The sequence below is a fragment of the Grampus griseus genome, assembly GCF_964374135.1.
Source record: "Grampus griseus genome assembly, chromosome: 7".
Lineage (NCBI taxonomy): Eukaryota > Metazoa > Chordata > Mammalia > Artiodactyla > Delphinidae > Grampus > Grampus griseus.
Window position 1 is genome coordinate 73,369,787 of NC_139001.1, and position 12,935 is coordinate 73,382,721.

Consider the following 12,935-nt stretch of genomic DNA (forward strand, 5'->3'; position numbering starts at 1 on the left):
AGAAAAAGCATTCAGTAGAGACCACGGAAGACTCAACCCTCAGGTGTGGTCTTAGCTAGCCATCAAGTGAAGACTACTCTAGACATGCCTTAATAAAGTCTTTAAAAAATAATCCTTGAAAGAAATTTATCTACCAATAACCTAAATGATTACCAGAACAAAGCTCAATAAACATGTTTTGAAGGACTACAACAAAATTCAGCACTCAAATAACATAAAATTTACAATGTTCAGAATCCAAAAAAAAAAAATCACTACACACGTATAAAGAAGAGGAAATATAACCAATAACCAGGAGGAAAATCAGTCTATAGTAACAAATCTAGAAATTACAGAGATGTGGAATTAGTAGGCAGAAACCTTTAAGACAACTATGATCATTATGCTTGAGAATTCAGAGAAAAATGAATACAAAGAGGAGGGAAATAGAAGATATTTTTTTTAAAAAAAAAGGAACTTCAAAAAATGAAAACTATAGGAGGTTCTAGTCTGTTCTGCCTCACAGTACCCGCCTCCCTTACGTGGTCACACTAAGCTAGTGCCGGGGCCAGGGATCCGGCCACAGCCTCCGCTGCCGCCCGCCGCCTCCGGACCATGGACCCCCGCAAAGTGAGCGAGCTTCGAGCCTTCGTGAAAATGTGCAAGCAGGACCCAAGCGTTCTGCATACCGAAGAAATGGGCTTCCTGAAGGAGTGGGTGGTGAGCATGGGGGGTAAAATACCACCTGCTACTCCTAAAACTAAATTGGAAAAAAATACCAAGGAAGAAAAAACAGATAGTAAGAAGGCGGAGGAAAACATAAAGACAGAGGAACCATCAAGTGAGGAAAGTGATCTAGAAATTGACAATGAAGGTGTGATTGAACCGGACACTGATGCCCCTCAAGAAATGGGAGATGAAAATGTAGAGATAACTGAGGAGATGACTGATCAGGCAAATGATAAAAAAGTGGCTGCCATTGATGCCCTAAATGATGGTGAACTACAGAAAGCCACTGACTTGTTCACAGATGCCATCAAGTTAAATCCTCGTTTGGCCATTCTGTATGCCAAGAGAGCAAGTGTCTTCCTCAAATTACAGACGCCAAATGGTGCCATCCGAGACTGTGACAGAGCTACTGAAATAGATCCCGATTCTGCTCAGCCATACGAGTAGCAAAGGAAAGCACACAGACTTTTGGGCCATTGGGAAGAAGCTGCCCATGATCTTGCCCTTGCCTGTAAGCTGGATTATGATGAAGATGCTAGTGCAATGCCGAAAGAAGTTCAACCAAGGGCCCAGAAAATTGCTGAATTTCGGAGAAAGTATGAGCGAAAACGTGGAGAGAGAGAGAGATCAAAGAAAGAACAGAAAGGGTCAAGAAGGCTCAGGAAGAACATGCGAGAGCCCAGAAGGAAGAAGCAGCCAGACAGACAGGGGCTCAGTATGGCTCTTTTCCAGGTGGCTTTCCTGGCGGAATGCCTGGTAATTTTCCTGGAGCAATGCTTGGAATGGGAGGGGGCATGCCTGGAATGGCAGGAATGCCTGGGCTCAGTGAAATTCTTAGTGATCCAGAGGTTCTTTTTTGTTTGTTTGTTTGTTTTTGTGGTACGCGGGCCTCTCACCGCTGTGGCCTCTCCCGTTGCGGAGCACAGGCTCCGAACGCGCAGGCCCAGTGGCCATGGCTCATAGGCCCAGCCTTTCCACGGCATGTGGGATCTTCCCGGACCGGGGCACGAACCCGTGTCCCCTGCATCAGCAGGCAGACTCTCAACCTATGCGCCACCAGGGAAGCCCGATCCAGAGGTTCTTACAGCCATGCAGGATCCAGAAGTTATGGTGGCCTTCCAGGATGTGGCTCAGAACCCAGCAAGTATGTCAAAACATCAGAGCAACCCAAAGGTTATGAATCTCATCAGTAAATTGTCGGCCAAATTTGGAGGTCAAGCATAATGCCCTTCTGACAAATAAAGCCCCTGCTGAAGGAAACGCAACTTAGATCACCTAATGGATGTCGCAATACAAACCAGTGTACCTCTGACTTTGTCATGAAGAAAGCGGGGGTGCTATGAAGATAAACCCTACCCCTCTGCCCCAGATGCAGCTGAAACATTTTACAGTGGTTTGCCATTAGGGTATTCATTCAGATAATGTTTTCTTACTAGAAATTAAAAATTTTAAACAATTTTTAAACCTTAAAAATATTTAAAACAAATTAAAAGGGTGTGTTAATCCCTACATTTTTCTTTACTAATCATTTTGGTTTCTTCCTTTGAATTAATTAGGCAAGGAAGATACTTCAGTATGGAAGATTTACTGTTCAAGTTTGAGTGAAATAAAGATTTATTAGTCGGAGGCAAATGTAACATTTAAATAAAGTTTGAGTTGAATATATGGTCACTGAGGTATTTTGATTTGTCTTTTTAATTGCTTTATTGTTATTAATGATTTACTTCCATGAAACTACTGGAACCACCAGTATTGCAGTAGGATCTGGGTTAGGGACTGGAAATACTTGTCAGGGCTGCAGTAATCTTAACTACATTTTATATAATGTGTACCCTTGTGCAGATGCATTTAAATCTTACACTGTGGTGACGGGATGATTTTTATACTGCTGCAGTAAAATTGGATTATTTAGCTCTGTTTTTGTCCGATATCTAAAATAAATGTTTCATATTTCCACATAGGGGAAATAAGGGAATACTTTTCTTTTTGTATTTCTATGTTTAAAATGTTCTTTTCAGATCAGAAAATGCCCAACTCTTTATCTTTCTACTTGTTTTCACATTTTTTCCCTCTTACTCTTCTTGGGCTAAAGAAGAGCTTTTTCACTAGCATCATCACTGCTATCATCACTCACAGCATAATTATGCAAGCATATTTAATGATGGGCTTAATTTAATATGTAATACAAATAGTGGCTATGTAGGGTAATACCCATAATAGCTGTAGTTTCTTACTTGGCCAAGAGACTTCATATTTAAGTGTTAGATTTCCTCTTTGGTGAAATCTTAAAACATACCAATAGATGTTGGAAGAAGGGATTCCCTTTGGTGTTTGGTCTCCTACTTAGGAAATACCTATTGCAGTTAGAGTTTATCTTGTAGTATTAATTTTTGGAGAAGTTTGAATTAATTGATACACAAAGAGGGGAACCTAAATTCCTAATCCAGCATGAACTAAAAAAATTGATGAGATTCATGGTGGTTCTTCATTGTGGAGTTGTCAGCATTGTGAAAGATGCATTGTTCCATTCAGCTCTTAAATACTGCAGCCATGTCCCCACCTCTCGTCATTCCTTCCCTCTCCTCCAAGGATAAAGAAAATGATAAATTTTCTGTTGTACATCCAATTCTTCTATTAAACGAGGCTAAGTCTAGGCACTGTACCAGGAATTGCTAGGTTTCTACTTATTATCTTTCAATGTAAAGTGCTAGTTTAAAAGCAATTTCAAGGGATGAGACCCTCTGTACTTTGCTTATTTGAAGAATCAATGGTAGGAGCAGTGAAATAAATTCCATGGAATACATTTCTGAAATCATAAGTAAGTTGATTCAAGTTTTTACCCTTTGCTGTACACAAGCAGATAGAAATGCATCTGTTAAGTGAGAAAAAGCTGTATGCTGATTGAGCATGCTTTTTAAACCCTTTAAAAATACTCAGCATATAAACTTGAGTTTGAGCTTGCTGGTGTTCTTTTTGTTAATATGTGTTCTCCTTTCTCAAAATTTTCAGTGTGTGCTGTAATTCAGAACCAGCTGCTTCTGGATTTTTCATTTGATTTACACATTACCTAAGTACGTTCTAACACTGCACATATTACCGTAAGTAGGTAAAAGTAAAACTGGTCTGAAAATGTATCCTGTGCTTTTTATACTTTTAAGTTAATACAAATACAAAGTACATCTTCATTTTTGTAGAAACTTAACATCATTTCTAAACCAGACATGTTCTTTTCTTGTGCCAATAATGCTACAAAAAGGAAAAGTAAAGGACGTTTTTACTGCTAAAAAAAAACACACACTATAACATCTAAAATAAAAACTTTGCTGGATAGAATTAATGGCAGATTAGAAACTGGAAAAAAAAAGAAAATATAGTGGACTTAAAGAAAATGCAATATAAATTCTCCAAAATGAAGCATAGAGAGGAAGACAAGAAGAAGAAGAAGAAGGGTCTAACATGACATACATGTGATTGGAATCCCAGGAAGAGAGAAAACAAAAAACAAGGGGGTGGGGCTTCCCTGGTGGCACAGTGGTTAAGAGTCCGCCTGCCGATGCAGGGAACGCGGGTTCATGCCCCGGTCCGGGAGGATCCCACGTGCCGTGGAGCGGCTGGGCACGTGGGCCGTGGCTGCTGAGCCTGTGCGTCCAGAGCCTGTGCTCCGCAACAGGAGAGGCCACAACGGTGAGAGGCCCACGTACCGCAAAAAAAACAAAAACAAAAATAAAGGGGTGGGGTGGGGGCAGAGACATGTGAATATGTAATGGCCAAACGTTTTTCCAAATGTGAAGAAGACTATAAACCAAGACTCAAGAAGCTTGATGATCCCCAAGCAGGACAAGTATAAGGAAAACCACAGCACATCATAATCAAATTGCTTAAAAAAGAACAGTGATAAAGGGGAAACCATTACCCAGAGAAAAAAAGTGATTATGTAAAGAGGAACAAAGATAAAAATTACAGCAAGTTTTTTATCAAAACCTATGAAATTGAGAAAACAATATAACAATATTTAAGTTCTGGGGGAAAATGTCAATCTAAACTTCTATACGCACAGAAAGTATCTTTCAAAAATGAAACACTTTCATATAAGAAAAAGCTGTGTGAAGGCATTCCAGAAGAACAAGAAAAAAATTATATCAGCTGACAACTTAAATAAGGAGGACCAAAAATGGTAAATGGATAAATAGAAAAAATATTATTTTCTCACTAAAAAAGTTTTAAAGATAGCTAACTGTTTAAAGTAATGATGAAAACAATGCATTTGAAGGCTTACAATGAAAAATGTTTAACAATTATGCCACAAAAGAGAGAAGAAAGGAGATAAGTTATACAGTTCTAAAGTTCTTATGTCATATGTGAAGTTTTGTGATTTAGTTTGAAGACAGGCTGTGTTAAGTTTAAAATGCGTATTGTAAAGCTTAGAGCAAACACTTTAAGAGACAAAACACATGGGTATAGCTAATTAATCAGTAGTGGGAAATAAGATGAAAGACAAATAATAAGGAATTAATTGAAAAGAAGGTAGAAAATGAGAAATAAAGAACAGAGAGGACAAAAAATCAAATTGCAAAATATTAGATTTAACCTCAAATGTATCAATAAATACACTAAATGTAAATAGTTTAAACTCTACGATTAAATGTCAGAGATTGTTGGGCTGGATAAAATAAAGCAATATTCAACTATAGGCAGTTCTCAACAAATTATCTTAAATATAAAGACATCAGTGGGTTTAAAAAAAAAAGCATGGAAAAGGTATATATTGCAAATAGTAACCAAAACAAAGCTGGAATGGCTAAATTAAAACCAGACAATGTAGACTTCAAGACAAGGATCATTGCAAAGGGTAAAGAGGTTTCTTTCATAATGATAAAGGGATCAATATTTCAAGGATATAGAATAATCTTAAATGTGCATACACAAAGCTTCAGAATATATGAAGCAAAAACTGAAAGAAATGAAAGGAGAAATTAAAAAACTCACAATTACAATTAGAAACTAAAAACTCCTCTCTCAGTAACTGAGAATATGCAGATATAAAATATTTCAAAAACACCATCAAGCAAATTAACCAATTGACATGAATAAAACACTTTACCAAAAACTACAGAATACACATTCTTCTTATGTGCACATAGTTGATTCACCATTGTAGACCATATGCTGGGCAATAAAATGAATTTCAATACATTTAAAAATGATTGAAATCATACAACGTATGTTCTCTGAACAAAATGGTATTAAATTAGAAATCATTAAAATTCCCAAATATTTGGAAATCACACAATCCATTTATAAGTTTAAGGAGAAATCATAAGAGAAATTAGAAAATATTTTGAATGAATAAAGATACACATATCAATATTTGTGGGATGCAGTAGTATTTAGAGGTATGCTGTCCAATATGGTTGCCACTGGCTACATATAACCAGTTACATTTTAATTTTAATTATTTAAAATCAATAAAATAAAAATTCATTTTCTTGGTCACACTAGCCACATTTCAAGCACTAAATAACCACATGAGGCTAGTGACCATCTTATTAAATAGTACAGAGAACAGTACCACCAACACAGAAATGTCTATTGGCCAGCACTGTCTTAGAGAAAATAATCAATCATTAAACGATTATTTTGGAGGAAAAAATGTCTGAAATCAATTATCTAAACTTATCCTTTAAGAAACTAGAAAAAGTACAGCAAAGGAAACCCAAGGTAAGCAGAAAGAAGGAAATAATAGAGTGGAAATCAATGAAATAGAAAACAAACAACAAAAAATCTCAATGAAATGAAAAGCTGGTACTTTGAAATAATCAATAAAATTGATAAACTTGAGGGTAAACAGAACAAGTAAAAGGAGAGCAGACACAGCTTACCAACATCAGAAATGAAAGGGGATTTTACTATAGATTCTTTAAAAGGGAACATTATGAACAAATTTATGCCAATAGATTTGACAAATTAGAGGAAATGAAAAAATTCCTTGAAAGGCACAAATTTCCAAAACCAACTCAAGAAGAAATAGAAAAAACTTTAAATAGCCTTATATCAGTTTAAAAAATTGAATTCCAATTTAAAACCTCTCCAAACAGAAAATATTATCAAATTGAATCCAGCAATATATCAATGGGGTAACATACCATGACCAAGTGGTATTATTGCGCAAACTCATTTTAGAAATGCATAACATTTTAAACATCAATTGATATAAATCATATTAACAGAATAAAAGAAAAAAACCACATAATCGTATCAGTAGATGTAAAAACAAGCATTTGAAAAATATTAATACCAATAAAAATTCAGCAATCTAGGAATAGAAACTTTTAAGCCAAATGAAAGGCATTTGCAAACAACCTACAGCTAACTTAATGGTAAGAGATTAACTGTTTTTCCCCTAAGATGGGGAATAGGACAGGATATCACTCTTACCAGTTCTCTTCAATTGTTGTATGAGAGGTCCTAGCCAGTGCAATAAAACAAACAAATAAACAAGAGCATACATATAAGAAAAGAAAAAGTAAAACTGTCTTTATTTACAGATAATATCATTGTCTATGTACACATACTAAGAAATCCACATAAAAAAAATCTCCTACAAGTAATAAGTGAGTTTAGCAAGGTCTCAGGAAACAGTATTAATATACAAAATCAACTATATTTCTTTATTCTAGCAATAAACAATTAGGATGTGAAATTCTAAAAAAAATTAAACATTTAAAATAACATACAAAACATTGAGGAGTAAATTTTTCAAAAGATATGCAAGATATCTAAACTAAAAACTAAATTATCTCACTAAAAGAAATTAATAAGATCTAACTAAATGAACAGATACATTATGCACTGATAGGAAGACAGTATTTTTAAGCTGCCAGTTTTCCCAAAATAGATTCAATGAAATCCCAGTGAAAATCAGAGCAGGCATTTTTGTAGACACTGACAAGCAGATTCTAAAACTCACGTGGAAATGTGAGGGACCTAAAGTAGCCAAAAGACTATACTGTAAAAAGGAAAACAGTTTGAGGTCATACACACATCTTATTTTAAGACATTAAAAAGCCATGATAAGAGAGTTTGCTGCTGGCATACAGATAGACATATAGATTATGGAACAGAAATAGACTACAGAAATAGACTATATTTATATATATATGTGTGTGTGTGTATATATATATATGTGTATATATATATACAGTCATACAATTTTGGACAAAGGTGACAAGTAATTCAATGGAGAAAAAAGTTTCAACAAATGGTACTAGATCTGGGTATCTATATGCAAAAAAAAAATGAGACTTGTACCTTATATCACAGTAAAATAAAGTAAATTGAAATGGACTATCGGCCTAAATGTGAAACCTAAAAAATGTAAAACCTATACCACTTCTAGGGGAATATATATGAGAAAGTCTTTGCCATCTTGAAGTAAACAAAGATTTTATAACTCGGCCACAAAAAGCATGATAAAAAAATTAATAAATTGGTCTTCATCAAATTTAAAACTTCTCTTTGAAAAAATGATCTAAAGAAAAATGATAAGATGACAAAAATTGGGAGAAAATATTCACAATACATATATCTAAGAAATAATTTACATTGAAAATACATGCCAAAATTATAAAACTCAGTAATAAGAAAAAACCAATTAAAACTGGCAAAATACTTTAACAAAACCATCACAAAAAACATACAAGAGCCATTAAAGGGTGAAACATTATTAGTCACCAGGGAAATGCAAATTAAATCACAACAAGACACTTTCACTTCACACCTACTAGGATAGGTAAATTAAAAAAGACTGAGAATGGCAAGTGCTGGAGAGAATGTGGGGCAACTGAAACTTGCATACTTTTTTTAGGTGGAATGCAACATGATATTGGCATTTTCTTATAAAGGTACACTTAACATATGATACACTTAACATGATTCAGCAATTCTACTGCAGAAGAAATGATGACATATATCCACACAAAGACTTGTACATAAGTGTTTACGGTAGATTTATTCATAATGGCCAACAACCAAATGCCCAACATCTGGTAAATGGAGAAACAAATTGTAATACCTTCATAAATAGACTACTGCACAGCAATGAAAAGGATGAAACTATGGTGCACACACAACATGGATAGTCTCAGAGACATTATGTTGAGAGGAAAAAAAAAACCAGAAAAGAATACACACTGTAGGATTACATTCATATGAAACTCCAGAAAAGACAAATCCAATCTATGGTGACAGAAAGTAGATCAATGGTTACCTATGCTGGGATTGTGAGGTGAGGGTTGACTAGGAAAAGGTACAAGGCTACCTTTTCTGATGATGGAAATGCTCTATAACTTCACTGTGATGGTGGATCCACATGTATATACACTTTTCAAAACTCATCACCAGCACAGTTAAAATGTATGCATTTCATTGTATGTAAAATGGACCTCAACAACATTGATTAAAGGACTAAGTTAAAATTGAAAGGGTGTGACAAGTGGAGAGACAGAAAAGGAAGATGAAAAGCAATGTGTGAAATAAGAGGAAAAAATATGACTGGGTTAGGAAAAGGAAGAGGAAAAAGTAAATTGAAGAAAACAAAGGGGTAAAATGGAGGCGGTCTCAAATTAACTCTTATAGCATTCACTTCTATGGGCTTGGCCCTTTACTCTTTCCCTAAATCCTCATAACACCTTGCATGTTAAAGATAATTACCCTCATTTCATTGATATGGAAACTGAGACCCTGATAGTTCAAATGTTTTTCCATATTTTCACATTGGCTCCCAAACTGTGTCTACTGTATGTTACTAACATCCTCTGGAAGTCAGTTTTCATTGGGTGGATTCTCCAGATGCCGAGATGGAGTTTGCATACAGAGTATTTATCAGGGATCATCCTCTGTGAGAGGCAAGAGGAAGAAGTAGGACTGGGCAGAGGGAGAAGTCAAACTATAGTGCAGGCTCAACAAAGCCTCTGCCAGCACTGGGGGAACACTGAAGAGTATATGGACCCTCAGAGTCTGCCATGTGGCGTTTGCTGTCATGCAGGTCTGTGGGAGGACACCGACCTTTCACTGAAGTGATTCCAAGACAAGAAAGGAAGGTAAAAGGAATTATATTAATGACTATAATAACAAAAACAGTAGTGAATATGTTTTATGTGCTAGGCATGGTCCAAAGCATGTTTTAACTCATTTAAATCTCACAACAACCCTCCCAGGTACATACCATTTTTAATCTCCACTTGATATTTAAAAACTGAGGCAGAGAGAGATTTAGTGTCTAGTCTCAGGCTATACAGTAGAAAGTAGAGATACGAGGACAGGGTTCCATAGTCTGTCCTCAGACTGTGCTCTCCCAGCGTCAAAAAGACACCCAGCCCTTTTCAGCAACATACTCTAGATATACTTGATCAAGTGCTACCTGGAGTCTCACAGCTCCTCAAAGAAAAGCCTCTTATCGATAGCCTCAGGTTGCTCTTCCATCTGAAACAAGAACCTTCTAATTAAATACATCTTTCTCCTCAGGCAATTGGCTCTGAGCCACTTGGCCTTGAAGCCAACATCTTTGCACACAGGAGCCTCCTACAGAAAGGCTTTCAAAAGTGAGGGAAAAGTTCTAACTAAAGCAAAGAGCCACCTTGAGGAAAACCAGAGTGAATTTACTTTTAATTTGAAATGAAGGGGTTTTGGGTGCTGATACTCTGCCTCCACCAGGCCCAGATTGGTCTGCAATACAATCTGACTCTTGAATACTTAAAAATAGAGATAATTGAACGCCCCACACTGTGATGTGAGGCCTTTAAATTCAGTGCTGAATTCAGTGGTGGGAGTGCTGATTTGCATTAACTTAGTCATGCCCACCTCATCAACTTAGGTAACTGATGTTAGGTCCCTAGAGTTTCCTAGGAACGCTTAGGTTCCTAGGAACACACTAGACCAGAAATCAGACTTAGATTTTATTCCTAGTTCTGCATTTAAGTAGTTCTGTGACCTTAGACAACTCACTCAGGTTTTTGGGTTTCAATTCCTTCATCCACAGACTTTGGGGCTTGGATTGAATAATTGTTAATTCTGCAATTCTCAGAGATCAAACAGGGAACTTAAAGAAGGCTTGAGTATAGGAGCTAAAAGGCTTTAATTGGAAAACTGTCCTTCCATAAAACATTTATCTGGGGCTCGCTTCATAACTACAGGGGCACAGTCCCTTCTTTTACCCCACAATAAGCCTCTTAAAGCAAACAGAGTCCTCAACATTCTTATGTTGAGATAAATGAGGTAACAGACAAGCCCTATAGAGGAGTCAACACATTGTCAAGAAGCAGCATGATTTGTGGGAAGAGTGAGAATTGGTAGAGCATTCTAGCAGAGCTCTGCCATAACTTATCTTACCTTCCTCATTGTTAGACAGGCTTCACGATAACTGTGTCCTCCCAGTAGAAAGGATCAGAGAACAAGAAGAAAGAAGGAAAAAAAGAACTCTTAGGGAGTAAATTTTGCCTATAAAATGATTTGAGCTCAAGAACAAAGAAAAAAGTGTTTGCTTCAATAAGTGTGTAGGATGTATTTTGAATTCACTAGGTTTCGTTCACCTAAACAGAAGGAATGTATAGAGCATGGCTACCTTCAACTCCAAAGAAAATTAAAGGGATAAAAGGGAAAACTGGACCGGGTCTTCTATAGACCAGCTTCCCCATTTTACTGTTAGGGAAATTGATGGCCAGAGAGAGAAAGTGACTTGTCCAGATTTATGCAGAAAATTAGCTACAGGTCTATTACTAGGACATGAATCTACATTCATTTATTTATTCAACAAATATTTATTGGCCCCTAGATGGGAAAGACCCTATCCCACTCTTGTGGGGAGGCAATCAAAAATCTCATACATAAATGTAGGATTAGAACTGTGACAAGTGACCCAAAATGAGGCACACAATGCTATGAGAACATATAATAGAATCTGGCCTGTCCACAGACCCAAGAAACTCTTCTTTGAGGTTTAAGCAGGCAAAGAGGGAGGAAAGGAAAGGGTATTCCTAATAGACACAATAGCATGAATAAAAGGCCCTGGTGCAGAAGGAAACATGGCATGCTTTAGAAGTTTAGAAAAACAAAAAGCTGAAGCACAGAGAAGGGTGGGAAGGATGGCAAGAGAGAAGACTGGAGGGGGACTTTGGAGGTAGACCATGAAGCTAGGAAGGGCATGTTCATTTATTCATTCATTTACTTATTCATTCTTATATCACTGATTTATTCATTCAACAATATTTTTGAGCATCCATCAAGAAACAAGTATTGTCCTGAGCACCGAAGTTTGAACAATGAACATAATAAAGTCCCTGCCATCATGTGGGTTACATGGGGAGAGAGACAAAGATAATAAATTAATTAAAATATAATGTGTCAGGTGGTAACAGGTGCCATGAGAATAAATGAAGCAGGGAACAAATAATGGTGGTGTGAAGTGCTATTTTACAAATGGTGACAAGGGAAGATTTCTTTTTTTGTTAAGATAAATTTTTAGCAAAAGGTAGAAGTAAAGGAGAGAACCATTTAGCTCTAAGAAGAAAGAGTGTTCCAAGTAGAGGAAATGGCTCAGGCAAAGGTCCTGAGGTGAGAACATACTTAGAATATTTAAAACAGCAGAGAAGCCAGTGTTCCTGGAACACAGACAGGAAAGGGAAGAGTGAGGATCTGAGAAGAGATCTTAGAGGAGCAGGTTATAGGGTCTTGGAACTGAAGTAAACTGCTTGACTTTGACTCTAAATGGAATGGGAAGTCCTTGGAGCATTTTGAACATAATAATATGATACGACTTATGTTTTAGAAGGATCACCCTGGCAGCTCTGTGGACATAGACTGTAAGAGTGTAAGGGTAAAAAAGAGAGAGAACAGTTGGGAATCTAGATTAATAATCCAGGTTAAACATGATGGTGGCTTTGATGGGGGTGGTAGTAGGAATGGCGAGGAGAGGTCAGATTCTGGATGTGTTTCAAAGATGGAGACTACGTGATATACAAGTAAATTGGATGAAGGGTGTTAGACAAAGAAAATGAGTCAAGGATAACTCCAAGGGCTTGACCTGAACCACAGGCTGAATGGAGTTGCCATTCACTGAAGAAGGAGAGGCCACCAGGCATTTTAAGTTGGGGAGGGGGGAACAGCCTGATCACACCTGTGGGTCCCAAAGATCACTCAGGCTGCAGTACAGAGAATGGGTTGGAGATGACCAA

The 12,935-nt window shown here is 36.7% G+C and overlaps 1 pseudogene across 1 annotated transcript; it reads left to right on the plus strand.

Annotated features, from left to right (window-relative positions):
- The first annotated feature begins 576 nt into the window (after positions 1-576).
- Positions 577-1,995, plus strand: LOC309825324 (hsc70-interacting protein-like; annotated as a pseudogene). The gene is made up of 2 exons (XR_014298538.1): positions 577-1,556; positions 1,786-1,995. The product of XR_014298538.1 is annotated as a hsc70-interacting protein-like (transcript).
- The last annotated feature ends 10,940 nt before the right edge of the window (positions 1,996-12,935 follow it).